We start from the raw sequence: 16,674 nt of genomic DNA on the forward strand, positions 1-16,674 counted from the left end.
GGGTGGCCCGTGCAGAGGCCCCGGGCGACATCGGCCTGGTGTGTTTGCGGAAGAGGAAGCCAGGTAGCTGGTGCTGGGGGCGAGGGCAGGACGGAGGGTGGGAGGATGGGTGCCGGGTCGTGACTCAATAGGGAGACGGGGATGAGGGGGGCCACGTCAGGTGCTTGACGTGGGCAGCGAACCCCAATATCTCAGTGCCCCACGATCCTCGGGGGAAGGGACACTGAGGCACGGCGGGTCCTTTAGTCCTCCGAGACCGTGAGTGACAGGGTGGGGACGTGAGCCGGGGCACCTCGCTGCAGCCCGCAGGGGACCCAGGCGGGCGCTGTCCCACGGGCGCGGGCTGGGCGCCAGCACCCCCACGTGGCGGGAGGAGGCACTGTCACCTGCGCGCGGGACGGCTCTTCCGGGCACCTGCGCGTGCGCACGGTCCCCCCGTCTCCTGCAAAGGCTCGTTCTGTGCATTCGGTAGGACTTTTCCCCCGTGGGCGGCACACGCGATTTTAAGGGCGCGAACCCCAGTGACAACACGCTCTGCGGCGCCCGTAGCCCATCGCTGCTTTGGAAGAGCAGGCCGGGGACAAACCTCGAAGGCCACTGCGTTTCCCGTCGGAGCGAGGGGATCCTGCGGCATCAGCGGCGCGGGCTGTGTCACCTCCGGCGGGGTTTGAGACGCGCGTCCCGCGCCCCGCGTCCCGCGCCCGGGCCTCGCCGCGTCCTCCCCCGTCTGTGCTGCTGGCCCCGGAACACGCGGGGAGGCCCACGGCGGCTTGGGACTCCGATCCCGGCGTGTTGGGGGCCCGCGGAGCCTGGGCCCCGAGCTGCCTCTGAGGGCGCGGCGCAGGGAGCCGTCTGTCCCGCCGTGTTTCGGGGTGTGAGCCGTCGTCAGGGAGCGTTGGCGTGTGCGCCCCAGTGACGCCCCGTTTGTCTCTCTTCCGTTCCAGCCTCCGGGGGATCCCCGCGTTGCCGAACCCTGTGTGCACGAGCCCGCCACCGAGGCCAGCAGCGTCCCGCGCATGGCCCAGCGTCCTCTGGGGCCCCGAGACTCTGAGTGAGTAGGGCCCGTGGCGGCCTCCTCCGCGCCGAGCGGGAGCTGGCGGGCCAGCGACGTCCTCATTCTCTTCTCACGATGGCTCCAACGCTGCCATGCCACTTTCTGTTTTTACAAAGTCACCTTTGTTTTAAGGAGAAAGACTAGGAGCACTACAGGGCCTACCCAGGGGACAGAGGGCCACCCAGCAGACGTGACCCTGCCCCTCGCTCCGTTCAGACCCGCCACGTCCCTCTCTGCCACTCTGGTCCTCCAGTGCCATCGAGTCGCCTCCATGAGTGACGCCCTTTCCGCCACGTGCCGATGGCCCTGGGCGTCCAGGCAGCGGGGCCAGCAGGGCCAGGCAGGACCTGGCGACAGCAGCTCTGCACCCCAGGCCGCTCGCCCTTGACCCCGCAGGCACTCCCCCCCCCCGCACCCCTTGGCACCCCTCACTCTGCTTTCCCTCTCTGTGGAGTTCCCTGGTCTGGATCTTTCCTGCAAACCAGAAATCGTGCGCCGCGTGACCGCTCGTGTCCGGCGGTGTTGACGAGGATGATGAGCACGAGGTCCACCGCGCTGGGACGAGCGGGCGCTGCATCCTTTTGCCGGGCTGCATACTATTCCGCCGTATTCTGCACACTTCTGGCGTGTCCGTCTGGGTGGTTTCTGTCTTCTGGTCACCGTGGACAAAGCTGTTACGAGTGCGCGTGTACAAGGATGTGCTCGAACGCCCGATTTCACGTCCTCGCTGTCGACACCCGGGAGCGGAATTGCTGGGCCGCGCGGTCATTTCTGAGCGGCCGCCCCGCGTTTCCCGCACCGCGGCAGCACGCGCACCCGCGCCGGCGTGCGGGGGGCCTCCCGCGGCCCTCGTCCTCGCCAGCTCTCGTCCTTTCTTTCTGTTTTAAAGACGTCATGGCCGGTCCTGTGGCTGTGAGGTGGCATCTTATTGTGCTTTGGATTTGCATTTCTCTAACAGCTGTGGGTTTTGTAGATTTTTTTTTTTTATCAAGCTAAGGGTCTTCTCTATTCCTGACTTGGTGAGTGTTTGAGCAGGAGTGGGTGTTAGATTTTATCAAATGATTTTTCTGCATCAATGGATACGATTTTTCTTCTTTTAGTCTGTTCCATGGTGGATTACACGGATCGATTTCTCTCATGTCGACCCAGCATCTCACCCCTGAAATAAATCCCATTTGGTGGTGACGTCTAATTCTTCTTATACACTGTCGGATTCTATTTGCTAGTATTTTGTAAAGTATTTGAAGTGCTTATGAGAGAGATGGATCGATGGTTTTTTTTTTTCTTGGGATGTCTTTGGTTTTGACATAAGGATAATACTGGCTTCATAGAATGACATAAGAAATGCTCCTTCCTCTTCTCATTTCTGGAACAGAAGTTAAAGAATGGGTATCATTTCTTTAAACGTTTGGCAGAATTCGTGAGAAGCCATCTGGGCCTGGTGATTTCTTTTTAAGAGGTCGTTAATTATCGATTTAATCCACGCAGCTATTTAACGTGTCTTTTTCTCCTCGTGTGAGTTCGGTAGTGTACATCTTTTAAGAAATTGGTCCATTTTATCTAAATTATCAAATTTGGGGGCACAGAGTTGTTTGCAGCATTCCTTTATTATTCTTTTGACATCCGTGGGTAATCTGTGTCTCCTTTTTCTTGGTTAGCTTAGCCAAAAAAACAAAAACAACAACAACAAAAAAACCCCACAAATTTTTAGTTTGTTGTTTTTCTCTGTTATTTTCCAGTTTTCAGTTACATCGATTTATGCCCTAATTTTTACTATATTTCTTCTGCTTGCTTTAGGCTTAAATCGTTCTTCGTTTTATTTCCTAGGTTACGGATTTTAGCTCTTTCTCCTTCTCATGTACATTTAATGCTATAAATTTCCCCGTAGCCGCTGCTTTTGCTACATTTTGACAAACGGTATTATCATTTTCATTTGATTTCCAAATCAAAACGCAATTGGGGATTTCACTTACTTCCTGTTGCTGATTTTAGTTTCATTCCATTCTGGTCTGGCAAATACTTTGTAGGATCTCCGTTTCTTAAAGACTTGTTAAGGCAGCTTTCTGCCCCCTCACACGGTCTGTCGTGGTGCTGTAGTCTGAATGTTTGTGTCCCCAATTCATGCGCTGAAATCGCAACCCCCAAGGTGATGGGATCAGGAGCCTTTGGGAGGTGACCAGGCCAAGCCCTCATGGGACTGGTGCCTGCCTTGTCTAAGTGGCCCCACAGAGCCCCCTCATCCCTTGTCCCTTCTGCCATGTGAGGACACAGTGAGAAGTCTAGACCTGCCGAGGGCCTCACCCGACCGTGCTGGCACCCTGATCTCTGGGGCCGCCCGGCCCCCAGAGCTGTGAGAAGAAGCCCCCCAGACCGTGGTATTTCGTTATAAGAAAGAGCCCGAATGGACTAAGACACGTGGCGAATGTTCCACACAAGCTCGCTTGAGAAGAATGTGTATTTCGCTCTCGTGAGCTGGAATGTTCTGCAGATGTCACTTAGATCCTGTTGATCGGTAGTGCCGATCGCGTGAACTCTGCTGGCTGGTTTTCTGCCTGCTCGTTCTGGCGGTTGCCACAGGGATGTGCACGTCGCCGGTCACGACGGTGGCCCCGTCTGTCCCTCCTCCCTCCCGTCACTTTGGCCTTGTGTGTTTCCACAGTCCTGTCAGGGGCGTGGCCGCGATCTCTTCCCCGAGAATCGAACTGAGCTGCGTCTCACGCCACCCACGCCCCCTCTTTCTCCATGATGATACTCCTGTTCTAAAGTCCGCTTTGTCCGAAATCAGCACTGGGACCCTAACATCCTTCTCCATGGCTTCATTTTGAACCCGTCAGAGTCTTCCTATGGAAAATGGGTTTCTTGTGGAGAGCGTGTAGCTGGGTCTTGTGGTTTCATCCACTCCAACGACCTGCCTTTTAATCGGTTTCTTTAGACCCTTCGCATTGAAGATGGTGACCGTGGTCCGTCCCCCGCTTATTCGGTTTCACTTTCTGTGATTTCGGTGACCTGTGGTCAACTGTGGTCTGAATGTATGAAATGGAACATTCCAGAAATCCACAGTCCACACGTTCTCTGTTGCTCACTGCTCCGAGCAGAGCGATGAACTCTCCCGCCACCTGCTCCTTCCCGCCCCGGGGCGCGACTCATCCTTGGTCCAGTGCGCCCGCGCCCTGGCTGCTCCCGCCGCTAGTCACTTAGCAGCCACCTCTGAGGAGGGCGACTCCTACCACTGCAGTGGTCACGTTCGGGTAATCCCCGTTTTACCTAACAGTGCCGCGTTCTCGTAAGTTCTATTACGATACGTTGTTAACCTTGTTCCGTTTTATTACTGGTCATTCTCGTTTTTCCCGTTATTCTTACGGTGTCTCGTTTATAAATGAAACGTAATCACAGGGGAAATTTAGTTCATACCGAGTTTGGGACACCGCGTGGTTTCGTGCGTCCTCCGGGAGTCGGCACAGAACCCTGTAGACGGGGGGGATACTGAATCGTGTAGTTAGCTTAGTATCAGACTTTAACTAACCGTCCCTTATTCTTGCCACGAGCTTCTTTTTCTCGCGTCTCTGGTTTTCACTGAGTATCTTATGTCATTATCTATCTCCTCTCGGCTTGTCATTTATACCTCTTTTAAAATTTTTTCACCTAAGAGTTTAAATTATACGTTTTAAAAGACTCCAATAACACCGACTGTGCTTCTTCTCATTTAGTGCCAGTACCTTAAGACAGAGTAGTCCCGACTCTCCCCTCCTGTCCCCGTGACAATGCTGGCATGCGTCCCACTTGTCCGTAAGCTGTGACAGCAAAACGCATCGTTCCTATTGTTGCTTTAAATAAACAATTATTTTTTTAGACCAAACGAAAGTCAGAAAAATAAAAGATTTTGTTTTACCTTCATTTATTCCTTCCTGGACTTTCTTCCTTTATGAAGATTCAAGTTTCCAACCTTCTGCATGGAGAAAATACTTTTAACATTTCTTTCAGGCCGTGTCTGCTGGTGACGCATTCCCTGAGTTTTTGTCTGAGAAAGTATTTCTCCTTCACTTTTGAGGGATCATTTTGCTGGGGATACAATTCTAGGTTGACGTTTTTCTCTTTTCAAACCTGAAAGATTTTCTTCTACCGTCTTCTTGCTTACATGTTTTTTTGGGGGGAGAAGTCTGCTGACATTCTTTTCGTTATAAAATTCTTTTCTGAAGTCTCCAGAAAATTCTTTTCTGTGCCTCTATAGAAAAAACGTTTCCCTCTCTTCTGGTTTCTTTCATGATTTTCTTTTCGGTTTCCTGCAGTTCGAGTATGATATGTAGCGTTTTTAACTTTAAAAACGTGTTTAGCATTTATTGTGTATAGTGTTTTTGGAGCTTTTTGGATCTGTGGTTTCGTGACTGTCATTAATTTTGGAAACACGTTGGCCATTTATCGCCTCAAATATGTGTTTTCTCCATCCCCTCTCTTGTGCCTTTTGGTGTTCCGATGACACGCGTGCTCCGTCCTTGAGATCGTCCGGCAGTTCCTGAATGCTTGTCCCCTCCCCTCCGCCCCCTTAGTCTTTTTTCCCGGGCATTCCATTTGGGGACGTCGCCACCGGAATGCCTTCGGGCTCACTGCTTTCCTCCTCAGCCGTGTTCAGTCCGCTGATGTGCATTTTTCATTTCTGTCACAAGTCTTTTTTCTTTTTAATTTCTAAGATCTCTTTTTGATGCTTTAGAGTTTTCATCTCTCCGTTTATATTACTAATCTGTTCTTGCACGTCTTCCATTTTTCTCGTTGTAGCCCTTAACGTATTAATTCTAGGAGTTTTAAATTCATTCTGATCATTCCGAAATCTGTGTCACTTCCGAGTCTGGTTATGGTGCTTGCTTTTTCTCTTAAGAATGTGTTGTTGTTGTTGTTGTTGTTTTTAATTTTACTTATTTTGTAATTTGCCTTCAACATGCTGTATAAGAGTTGTTGTTGAAAGCCAGGCACGTTATACTGGAAAATAGGAACTGAGGTCATAAGCCTTGACCGCGAGGATTTATGTACATCTCATTAGCAGGTGTGCTGCGTGTCAGTGTGGTGTCGCTGGAGGCGCCACAGAGACTTCAGACTCCTCCGCTGTCCTTGGTTCTGCCTCTTCCCTGGCTTGGGGCTCCCCTCGGCCCTCCTCGTCAGAGTCTGCATCTTCCAGCTCTCCCGGCTGCAGCTCTCCTGGCCGCTGGAGCCGGGCTGGGGAGGGGGCTGGCGTGGGGGAGGGGAAGCATCCCACAGTCCCCTGGTGACATCCCTGTCTTTCGGTGGGTCTGTGTTCCCAGGCCGTGACGTCCACAAGGGTTTCTTCTCGTACAGCCTCTCCAACCCCCTTCTTGAGACAGGAAGGTGCGAGGGGTTCAGTGGGAGGGGTGGCCTTCCCGGAGCTCGGGGACGAGGCTCTGGTCAAGCCCTCCCCTAGACAGGGGTCTTCGTTGTGGACAAGGCTCCGGGCGTGCGTCGTCACAGTGGTTACGTTCCCTCCCTCTGCCACGGCCAAGGGCAGACGTTTCCTGGCCCTTCAGATTCCGGGGCTGGGGACAGTCTGCAAACTCAGCTCATTGAAAAGTCATTGATTTTCAGTTTGTCCAGCTGCTTCTTCTGGCGAGGACGGGCGCGGTGGCCTCCAAGCTCCTTACACGTTGGCGCCGAAACCCAGCGCTTCCTCTGCTCCGATGGCCCCGCGCCTCGTCGCCCCCCGGGGTCCATCACCCCCTGGGGTTACGTCCTCTTCTTGATGCCTGTCATCCCTCCGAGGCACTGGGCCTTCGCCGGTCTGCTCCCCCTCGTCCCCTCACCCCGAAGAGTGCCGGGCACGTTCCGAACGGGTAAACCGAGGCGGTGGGTCACGGGGCCGAGCCACCCGGCTGCCACCGTGTAGGTTTTCACTGTGGTTTCGGTGATATTGAAGCACAGACGGGCGGGACTGTGAGTGGGAGGTTCCCAGATGTCCTCACTGGAGCGGGGGACCAGCCCGCAGCCCCCGCTCGAAACGCGGGACCACGGCCGCTCGCCTCTCCCGGTGCGGGGCGTCTGGCTGGGTGGGCGGCAGGTGGCCTTTCCCGCGGTCGCTCCTGAATTGCCACCCGTCGTGTCCTCTTACTGGGGACGGACCTTCGTCCCCACCCCGTTCCCTGCGTGCCCGGCGCTTTGCTTCTGGATTGCGACAGGGGGCCTTGTGCCCGCGGAGAACAGAGTCAGCCCCGTCCTCCTCGCCTACTCGGCGATCCCGCTCTGACACCGCTTCTCGGGAACAGGTTTTTAAACCGTCGCCATCTGTTCTGCTCTTAATGACAAGTTTAACAAATATTATTTCCCTCATTGCATCAAGGAGGGGGGCGGATGCGTATTCCCGGAGACCGCAGCTCGCGCGTGGGGACGCGTGGCACGGCCGCCCCCGCACCGAGCGTGGAGTTGCCTCTGCCCGCATCGAAGCATTCTTGGCACTCGGTTTCCTTACGGGGTGACAGCGGCCCGCCCGCATCTGTGCGAGGAGCCGTTAGGAGCGAGGCGGACAGGCCGGTTGACACGGAAGCCCCGCGGTCGTGTCCCCTGCGCCTGTCCGAGGCCACGGCCCCGTGTCGCCAGCCCGGGGTGGTGGCGGGCTGGCGGGCGGGCGTGCGTCGTGGGCCCGCCGCTGCGGGGGCGCGTGGGGAGCCGCCAGCTGTCACTGTCTGCCCTCCGGAGGCTGTGAGGTTGGCACAGGCTGGCGTCCAGCTGGTGGCGCTGACCACCGAGCGTGGGACTGAACGCGCAGCTCCCGAGTCTGGGGCAGACCGTGCGTCCCGCCAGCGGGCGGGTGTGGACCGCGTTGTCTGTGGCTCTAAACCGAGTTTGGGCCACACGCTGAACAGAAAGCACAGGGTGCGTGTGGCCCCTGTGCTGTGGGGCTGGAGGACACCAGGCCGGACCCGACTGGAGAAGGGTGTGCCGTGTCTCGTACCCGCCGTGTGGCCGCGCTGGTGTCCCCGAGACATCACGGCCGGTGGCACTGTGCCCACGACATTGAGTCACCTGGGCCGAGTGAGGGACCGGTGAGAAATGGCTTTATCGTCACCCCCGCCGTCTCTCCGAAGCTGCCTCCAGGCGGCTCCTGCAGCTCTCGTGGTTCTCAGGCGCCAGAATGTTCTCCGGTTACCCTCAGTCCTGGGAACAGCCTCATTTCAGCAGTAAGAACAAGTGCTCGTACGACGGCCGGAGCCCGCCCCGTCTCGGCAGCTGGCAGGGCGGGGAGGGCTGTGCGTGTCCGCTCCTCGTGCCTCTGTCCGTGCTGGCCCAGCTTGGGCCCCGGGGGATGGGGTGTCTGGGAAGGGGGCGGCCCGACCACTCAGGGTCCAGCAGGTGTCGCATCTCAGCCGCACCCTCGAGGGCCAGCTTTGTGGGTCTCTCAGGCCAAGTCGCTCCTTTGGCAACTTGCAACTCATGTCCATGACCCGCGGGACGTGCCCGTGACGGTGCCATCTGTCCCTGGAGTCGTGTCCCCCTGGGCCCCTTGGGCGTCCTCCACCGACTGACATCCCCCTCCCACCGGGAAACTCTCCTTCCTCCTTTTCAGGGCAGACTGTGGCCTTGGCCTTGGCCTTGGCCTCCTGCCTGTGGATTCTCACGAGACCCGGCTCCAGCCCCCCGGCCCTGGGGACTCAGGCAGCTGTCCGAGGGGTCCAGAAGCCCTGCTCCGGGGGTCAGACGGAGCCACCCGCCCCTCCTGATGGGTCACGGCCATTCAATGAAAGCCCCTTCTCGTGTGGGCCGGGACATGGGGAAGACTGGAGTGGGGTGCGGTGGGGTGTCAGTCGGAGAATGATCTGGTGTGCCTGCCTTTCCTGCCAGTTCTCGGGCAGCAGGACGGGTCACGCTGGACGTCCTGTCCCTCGTCCTGGCTTCCCGGGACAGCCAGCCTCATGGCGGTCATTCTGGGGCTCCTGGACTTTTAAGGAGACCCAGAATGGGCGGTTGCAGGGGGGCGGCTGGCTAAAGGCCGCCGTGTGTCGGAGGGGGTGCCTCCGTCCAGTGGAGCAGGCTGACGAGGGGCGGCCTTGCCTCGTTGCCCCCTGTCCACTGGGTCCTTGGGCCGGTGCCGTGGGTCCAAATTATCGCCACACTCAGCCAGGCAGCGCTGCTCCTTCTGGACGTGACCGGAGAAACACTGCCATTCTGCGAAGCTGGAAAATGACCCTTTCCAGAATGTGGCGGGGGGTTCTAGCATTTCAGGAGCTGTTCGTCTCAGTGAGGGTCCAGAGTGCTCGTTTCCAGGGGTTCGGTGGCCTCTAGGGTTAACTAGGAAATTGTTCTCTGCATTGGCTCGGAGATGGGAAGCTTTATGTTTATTCAAATTAGCAGTCATTTAAAATTACAATTTTAGTCTTAATTGTATGTACTTGGGGATCCCACTTAAGTCACTGGAAATAATTGCAGAGTAATATTTTGGGAAGTTACATGGAAATGCACAGATGTCAGAGTGGATAGGTCCCCAGGGGTGAGCCTCAGCCCCAGTGGAGAGGGCGTCCGGGAAAGCGGGCGCCCCGGACAGCAGGCGCCCCATCCACCCGGCCAGGCTCTGGTGGGGCCGCAGGTGAAACCCCTTCGCATGACATGCAGCCCTCCTTCCCCAATCTGCTCGGCCAGGTCCTAGGGAGCAAAGGCCACCTAGTGGCCAGGGCACTGCCTGAGCGGGTGTCAGTCGGTCTCTGCTTCTGGCGAGGCGTCTGTGGGAACGGGGACATCACCGCGGTGCCACAGGCTCCGGAATCGGAGCTGGCCGTGGGGCCTCAGACTCCTGGGCGTTCCCACACCTGGAGCTCCTGGTGCCCCTGCGCAGCCCGGAGCACGGGCTGCCGGCTTCTGCACCCCGTGTGAGCACACACGCTACACTGGAGCTTGTGGGGGTGCTGGGGGCACCGCCCACTGAAGAGGGGTTTAACATCTGAGGGCGGCCCTCCCCGGGGTCACCCTAGAGGGGCTCAGAGGGCTCTCCCTGCTCATGCACAGGATGTGGGTGCTTGCCAGCCACTGGGCAGCCGCTTGACCAACGTGCACTGGGGCCTGCTGGCCCAGGGCAGTGTCCTCAGGGGCCTCGCCGCCGCCCAGCTGTCAGTCCCGGGGCAGTCCGTGCTGTCCACCGCCCCCCCAACCCCATCCCGCAGAGCAGCTGGGCAGGGGCAGCTCAGGGCGAAGGGAGCCCCTCGGACCCTCTGCAAGCAGGACCTGCTGGCTGCTTCTGGTGTCTTCCCTGGCCCCGGCCTGGGCAGAGATGCTGTCTGGGGTCCGAAGCCCAGTGAGCCGGGCAGGGCGTCGGGGGTGGGCCTGGGCCCTGCCTCAGGCTGAGGTCAGCATTCTCCCAAGGACAGTTTAGAAGTGAGAGTGTGGGGACAGCTGTGGAGCAGGACACCCCCACCCCGACCCGCAGAGAGCGGGCCTGTGACAGACCAGTGGGTGGGCCGTGTCGGGCACAGCCGTGAGGCCAGTGCGCCCGCCTGCGACGCTGAGGCTCTGCGGCCTGGCGTGGCCTCACGGTCGTCCTGGGCTTCACAGCACACGCTGTCCTGCAGGGCAGGAAGAGCAGGAGGGGCGTTGTCGCCGGGGGGGGGGTCGGCTAGGACGCCAGAGCTTCCTGTCTCCTCCCCCGTCCGCGTGGGCTCGGGCAGGACGGGCGGCGTCTCGGGCCGTGTTGCGATGGCCGCGTTCAGGTGTGCCGCCCTCCACGGGACACCTGCGCCCTGGCGACCTGCCACGGCCGAATTCACGCGTCACCCGACGTGTCCGGTGTGGGGCGGGGCTGGACGGAGGGCCCGCGATTCCGCCGACTGGTGCGGTGACGGTCACCCTCAGAGCGAGGGCCTCCTCCGGGTCTGCAGTCGGGGCCTTCGCCCTGGCCCCCCCGCCGGAGCGAAGTCAGGTCGCTTCTTGCCCCGTCTGCTTCAGTGTCCTCAGGAGCTGTCTACGACTCGGCCGCCTGGTCTCTGTGAGTTTCCACCCAGGAGGGTCCCTCCGTGCACGTGGCCACCGACGGGCGGGCCTGGTTTCCTGCAGAGAGAGCCAGACAGAGGCACAGCCACCCCGCCCTCCAGGCCTGCCACCCATGGTTGACTCGGTACCTGGGGCCATCCCGACACCACCTATCTGTGTTCGTCACACTGACTACAACCTAGAAATCAGAGGTCTCTTCCAGACCTTTCAGTTGTAAACCACAGTCAAAAATACACGTCATTCACTCGCCAGCTGGGACGTGTGCCCTTGGCGGGTCTCTAACAAGTGTCAGGAACCGACGCTCGCGCTCCTTAGAGGTGACGCCTTCTGCAGAGTGTGCTGCTTCGTTTCTAAATCCTGGTTGTGGGGACCTTCGTGCTCTGCCTGTGGGTCCCCAGCGGTCTGTGAATGTGGCTCTCTCCACCGTACCTGTCGCCTTACAGATGAGATACACCTGAGCCACGGGGGCCGTGGGCCTCGCCAAGGTCACACTGAACTTGCCAGCGCGCCAGGGTACAGCCCTGCCTTCTGGTTCCCGTCCTGTGGCTTTTTTAGGCTCTTATAATTAATGTTAACGATTGTGCCGTCGTGGCTTATTTAAATTACCCCAGAAGGAATATCGGTTCCATTAAAGAAATTTTATTATAGTTGCCCACTTGCTCGATTCACGGAAATGCATCTTTTGTGGGACGATTTCTCCTGGGTAATTGAGAGGGTCTAAGAAGCTGATTTTATAGTCGAGGATTTAATGTAGATAACAACGAAGTTAAATTAAAAGGCTGGTTCCATCTGCAGGAGCTTTCGAGTGATTTAAATTAGAAAGGGTGTCACCCAAGCACCACCCAGGTGCCGAGGGAGGCCTTTGCAGAACTCAGGGCCAGCTCCAAGTGGCACCCCGGGGCAGGGCAGCGGGCTTGGGCAAGGCCACAGTCCCATTCCAGTAGGTGTGCTTGGGTCGGAACCGGCCCTGGGTGTCGGGTTGGTCTGTTTTCCAGCTACTTGCTGCTCCAGGCCGTGGACCAGCCCGGAGCCGTGAGAGGTGCAGGGCGCGGGCCGCTCGCCGGCCGGGGCTCAGCCCGCACGTCAGCCCGGCGCAGGGCTCCGCGTGCGTCTCGGTCGGGCGGCTCTGGTCCGCGCCTTTGGGTTTCCAGCCTTTTATCATCAGGCCGGTTGCCCTTAGCAACCAGGAGTTAATAGGGTTTGGTTACCTGCTCGGGGCAGCACGTGAGGTGCTAGGATGACACAGGTCCTGGCAGAGCTCTCCCCGCCCTCTGGGGACTTAATGCCACGCGGGAGGGAGGGGCGCGGTGCACAGCCATGATCACCACGATCACGGTGCTTCAGAGCGTCGGAGAGCTGTGGGTTCAGATGCATGAAGGGAGGACAGGAGGGCGGTGGGGCCCCAGGGACTCCATGCGGAAAGGGGCGGGGCTCCCCGGGGGGGAGGGTGTCAGGGGACATAAGTGGTGGCAGGACACGTCCAGATTTGGGGATGGTTTTAAATCACAGTATAAGAGATTTAGATTTTATCCAGCGGGTCACGGGAGCCACCGGATAATAAAAACACTTCCCCATCTTTAGAAATCGTGGTCTGTCTCCGTCCGTTTGGCGGGGTGACTGATAAGCAGCTCACGTGGATCCCGCACGGTTCTGGTGGCCGGACGTCCGGGATCTTGGTGCCGGAAGGTGCAGTTTACTGACGGCTTCCTAGTGGTCGCTGTGTCCTCGTGCTGGAAGTGGGGGGGCTCTCGGGGTCCCCTGTATAAGGACCCAGATTCCATTCGCAAGGGTTCAGCGCTCATGACCTAGTCACCTGCCAGAGATCCCACCTACTAACACCCTCGCACTGCGCATTGGGGTTTCAGCACTCGTCATCTGGGGGACACGAACATTCAGATCGTCGCAATAAAATGCACAGAAATCGGCCGTTTCAACCGCTTCCGCGCGCAGCGTTTGGTGGCACCCGTGCATCCTCATGCTCGTGCCCCCCTCCCCACCACCCATCTTCAGAACGGTCTTCATCTTGCGAAGCCGGAGCTCTGTCCCCGTTCAAAACGGCCCCCCGCCGCCCCCAGCCCGCGTTCTGCTTCCTGTCTGTGGGTGCGTCTCTCTTCGAGTGCCTTTTGATCGCGTACTCGGAAGTGGCATCGTTGGGTCCCATGCTGGTTCTGTCTGTAATTCTTCGAGGAGCCGCCATGCCGTTTTCACGGGCCACACCGGGTGACGTTCCCACGGGCAGGGCACTGCCGTGTCTCCGCATCTTCGCCAACACGTGCGGATTTCTGGGTTCCTTCGGTCGTAGCCGTCCTAGTGGGAGTGGGCGACGTCTCGGTGCGGCCTCGATTTGCGTCTCCCTGGATCGGGGGTGCACAGCGTCTCTGCCGACGTGGGGCACTGTCCTTTGGAGCAGTTCTGTGGCGGGGAGGTTTGGACTGGTGGTCACGCCGCCCGCTGGCACCTGCAGATCAAGCCTCCTACAAGCCGCTCTGGTGGCGTCCGTGGGGCGCGTGTGTCCAGGATGCTGTCCCAGTCTGGGACACGTGGCCTGTCTGCACTAAGCCCACCACGTTTCCCCCGCTTACTGGGTAGAAGTCAGAGGAGCCGAGGCAGGTGGGGAGCGTGTGAAGGCCACGTCTGGGGACGTGGTGTCTTTGCGGGAGCGGCCTCCCGGGCTGATGGGAGGACTGTGCTTCTCCACGTCCTCGGAGTGACTTGCTTGGGCCCGTGAGCAGCAGCGACGTGTCAGTAGACGCTTTAAGAGACCCCCATGCTCCCTCCCTGCTCTCTCGGACGCGCACGTGCAGAAGGCAGAGCCACAGCGTCCGAGTGGCTGACCGTGGCCCTGGGGAGTAGCCGCCCGCAGTGGACTTTGAGTGAGCAAGGCAGAGACAGGGACTGAGCTGCGGCCTGGGCTTCGGCGTCGGCCCGCCCGGTCCTGACTCACCCGGGAGGGGGCTGGAAAGTGTCAAGATGCGAAGCTGGGTTGAGATGGACCCGGCGCTTGGGGTGACTCCGTCAGCTTCTCCGCACCGCGTGGCGCCGAACCCCTGAGATCACGCAGGACGGTTTCGAGGCTGCCGAGGGTGCGACCAGCTGTCGGCAGTGCCATCGTGCCGGGAGCTCGCAGCTCTGGCTTGTGGCCGCCCGCGGCCCGCGCCAGGTGGGGCTGGCAGCAGCTGCCGGCAGCACGTGGCTTCCGTTTTTCCGTGCTTAGCAAACCCGGGGCCGAGTTAAGTTTTAGGAGACACCCCAAACCCTGTAGACCTCAGAGCACGTCCAGAGCAGGAGGGAGCTATTTTTGAGTGCAGAAGTGCCATTTGCACGTCAGCACGTTTCCGAGACCCCGCTGCTCGGCCGTAGCCATTTTTGGTGGCATCTTGGTCATTCGGTCACTATTCATGAAACAGATCTTTCTGTCATAGCTTTAACTTCTCATTATAGAAGTTTTCCAATGCCCACAAAATCGGAGAGAATTACGTCACCAGTCCCCCCCATGGGCTGGGTCGTGTCAGCCCCCCAAATTCATATGTTGAAGTCCTGACCCCCACGACCTCCAAATGGGACTGTGTGTGGAGAGGGGTCTTCGAAGGGGCAGTGAAGTTAAAACAGGGGCCTTGGGGTGGGCTCCAGTCCAACAGGAGTGCTGTCGCTGTGAGAACAGGATTAGGACACAGGCATGCGTGGGGACGACGGTATGAAGACACGGGAAGGTGGCGTCTCCCTGCCAAGGAGGGAGGCCTCAGAAGAGACCAGCCCCGCCAACACCTCGAACTTGGACTTCCAGCCTCCAGAATTGGGAGAGAATACATTCTGTCATTTGAGCCGCCCAGGCCGTGACACTTCGCTAAGGCCTCCCTAAGCGACTCACACAGCAGGACTGTGCGGGGCCAGCAGCTCGGGGCGTGGGTGGCCGGTCGGGGACAGCGCCTGCGCCCGTGAGGCTCGGCGTCTGCGGGGACCGGAGACGTCGACAAGGAGACGTGCCTAGTCCCACTCTGAATCCATTACCGCACGACGCCCGTGTTCCTTAGGAGCCGTGGCCGGGACGGAGCGCAGCCGAGTCTCCAGCAGCGTGGGGGGTGCAGGAACCTCGGGGCCCTCGGCTCAACGTGCTGGCACCAAGGCTTCGGGCGTCAGGGGGGCGGCTCTTGCACATGGACGGACACGGGCGAACGGGGCGGCCCGGGCGGCGTCGCCCCCGTCGGGACAAGCCCGCCACGTGGACCGGGCCTCAGTGAGAAAGCCAGCCCCGGGGGGAGCCAGGCGTCGCCACACGGGAGAAGCGGGGGCGAGGAGCCACACCGAGAAGTGACTCATTCGCCTGCAGACGGGTTCAGCCAGCGTTCCTGTAAATGCCAGATCTTCATGTACGTTTAAAAATACCCCGTTCACGCAGAAACGCTTCGCTGAGCGAAAGACGCCAGACACAGAGACTGCGTGCGTATCGCGCGGTTCCGTTAACGCGGCTTCCGGGAAAGGCCTCGTGACAGGGAGGGTCGCCCGGGCCCGGGCACGTGGGCGCATCGGCCGCAAACGGGCACGGGGCGCGTTGGAGGCGAGGGGGCTGCTCTGAAACCGTCGGGTGATGGCCGAGCCACTGAGCACGTTCGCCGAACATCGTCACCGCCTTTCGTGGCCGAATTGCGTGGTGTGTAAATCACACCTGGGTGAAGCTGCAAAAGACGCTCAGCTCAGCGGGAAATCGAGGAGGCCTTCCTGGAGGAAGCAGACCCCGAGCTGCACGTGAAGGAGTCACAACGCGCCTGTGGGTGAGGAGAGGCGGCCGCGGTGCTGGGGGCGAGGGCGGGAGAACCGAGGTGGAGGAGGGTGGGCGAGGTTGTCGGGGTGACGGGTCACGACGGACGGAGGCGCCCACCCCACCCTCCAGTGACTCTCAGCTGTGGCCGCACGTCCCGGCCGCCCGGAGAGCGTTTTCGAAGCACAGATGCCTGGGTCCTGTTCTTGGGGATTTGGGTTTCATCGGGGGTGGATCCCAGAGTCAGTGCATTTTTAAAGATATTTTCAAATGAAATGATATTCTACTTCTATCATTCCTTTTCGGCTTATCGCCTGGAACGATTCCATAACGAGCCCCTCGCTGCTCCCCGATGTGGTGACCCCAGGGGACAGTTCAGGGGAACACGTGGCTCTGACGTCGCTGAGCAGCGCGGAGGTGTTAGGGCCGTCCCGGGGGACCGCCGGCTCTTGTGGCCTTAACTGTCGTCACGAACTCCGGGACTGGGGCACACGCGACAGGTTTCGCACCTTCTCGTCGTTAGCGGTGGAGCTCAGCCGTGCTGCCTGTGGCGGGCGTGTCTTCACCGTGGTCCCGCAGACTCTCGGGCGCCTTCCCGGTCTCCTCGGCAGCCCCCGCGCCGGTTCCAGTGAGGTGGTGGCGCTTTCCATCCCGCCCCCGGCCGCCTGTGAGGCGCGTGGCCCTGCGCGTCCTCCGCGCGATCGCCCCAGACTCAGGGGACTCGAGCGATTACAGAGGCTTCTTTAAGACGGGGCTTTAACCACTCCCTGGGCAGCACAAGGGCTTTGCACACACGTGTGCGTGCACACACATGAGAACTTTCTACACACGTATGCACACACACAATGGCTTTGCACACACGCAGACACAACGGTTTTGCATACACGATGAC

At 59.2% G+C, this 16,674-nt stretch overlaps 1 protein-coding gene across 7 annotated transcripts in view; it reads left to right on the top strand.

The window, feature by feature from the left end:
• The window catches only part of APBA2 (amyloid beta precursor protein binding family A member 2), a 121,439-nt gene that overhangs the window by 27,497 nt on the left and 77,268 nt on the right, over positions 1-16,674 (top strand). For all 7 annotated transcript variants that reach the window (XM_039853441.1, XM_039853447.1, XM_039853446.1 and 4 more), the window contains exon 2: positions 945-1,051. The gene's annotated coding sequence lies outside the window, so the exon portion shown is untranslated. The remainder of the gene's footprint in view (positions 1-944; positions 1,052-16,674) is intronic.

This window comes from Pteropus medius, unplaced genomic scaffold (genome assembly GCF_902729225.1).
Source record: "Pteropus medius unplaced genomic scaffold, Ma_sr-lr_union100, whole genome shotgun sequence".
Taxonomy (NCBI): domain Eukaryota; kingdom Metazoa; phylum Chordata; class Mammalia; order Chiroptera; family Pteropodidae; genus Pteropus; species Pteropus medius.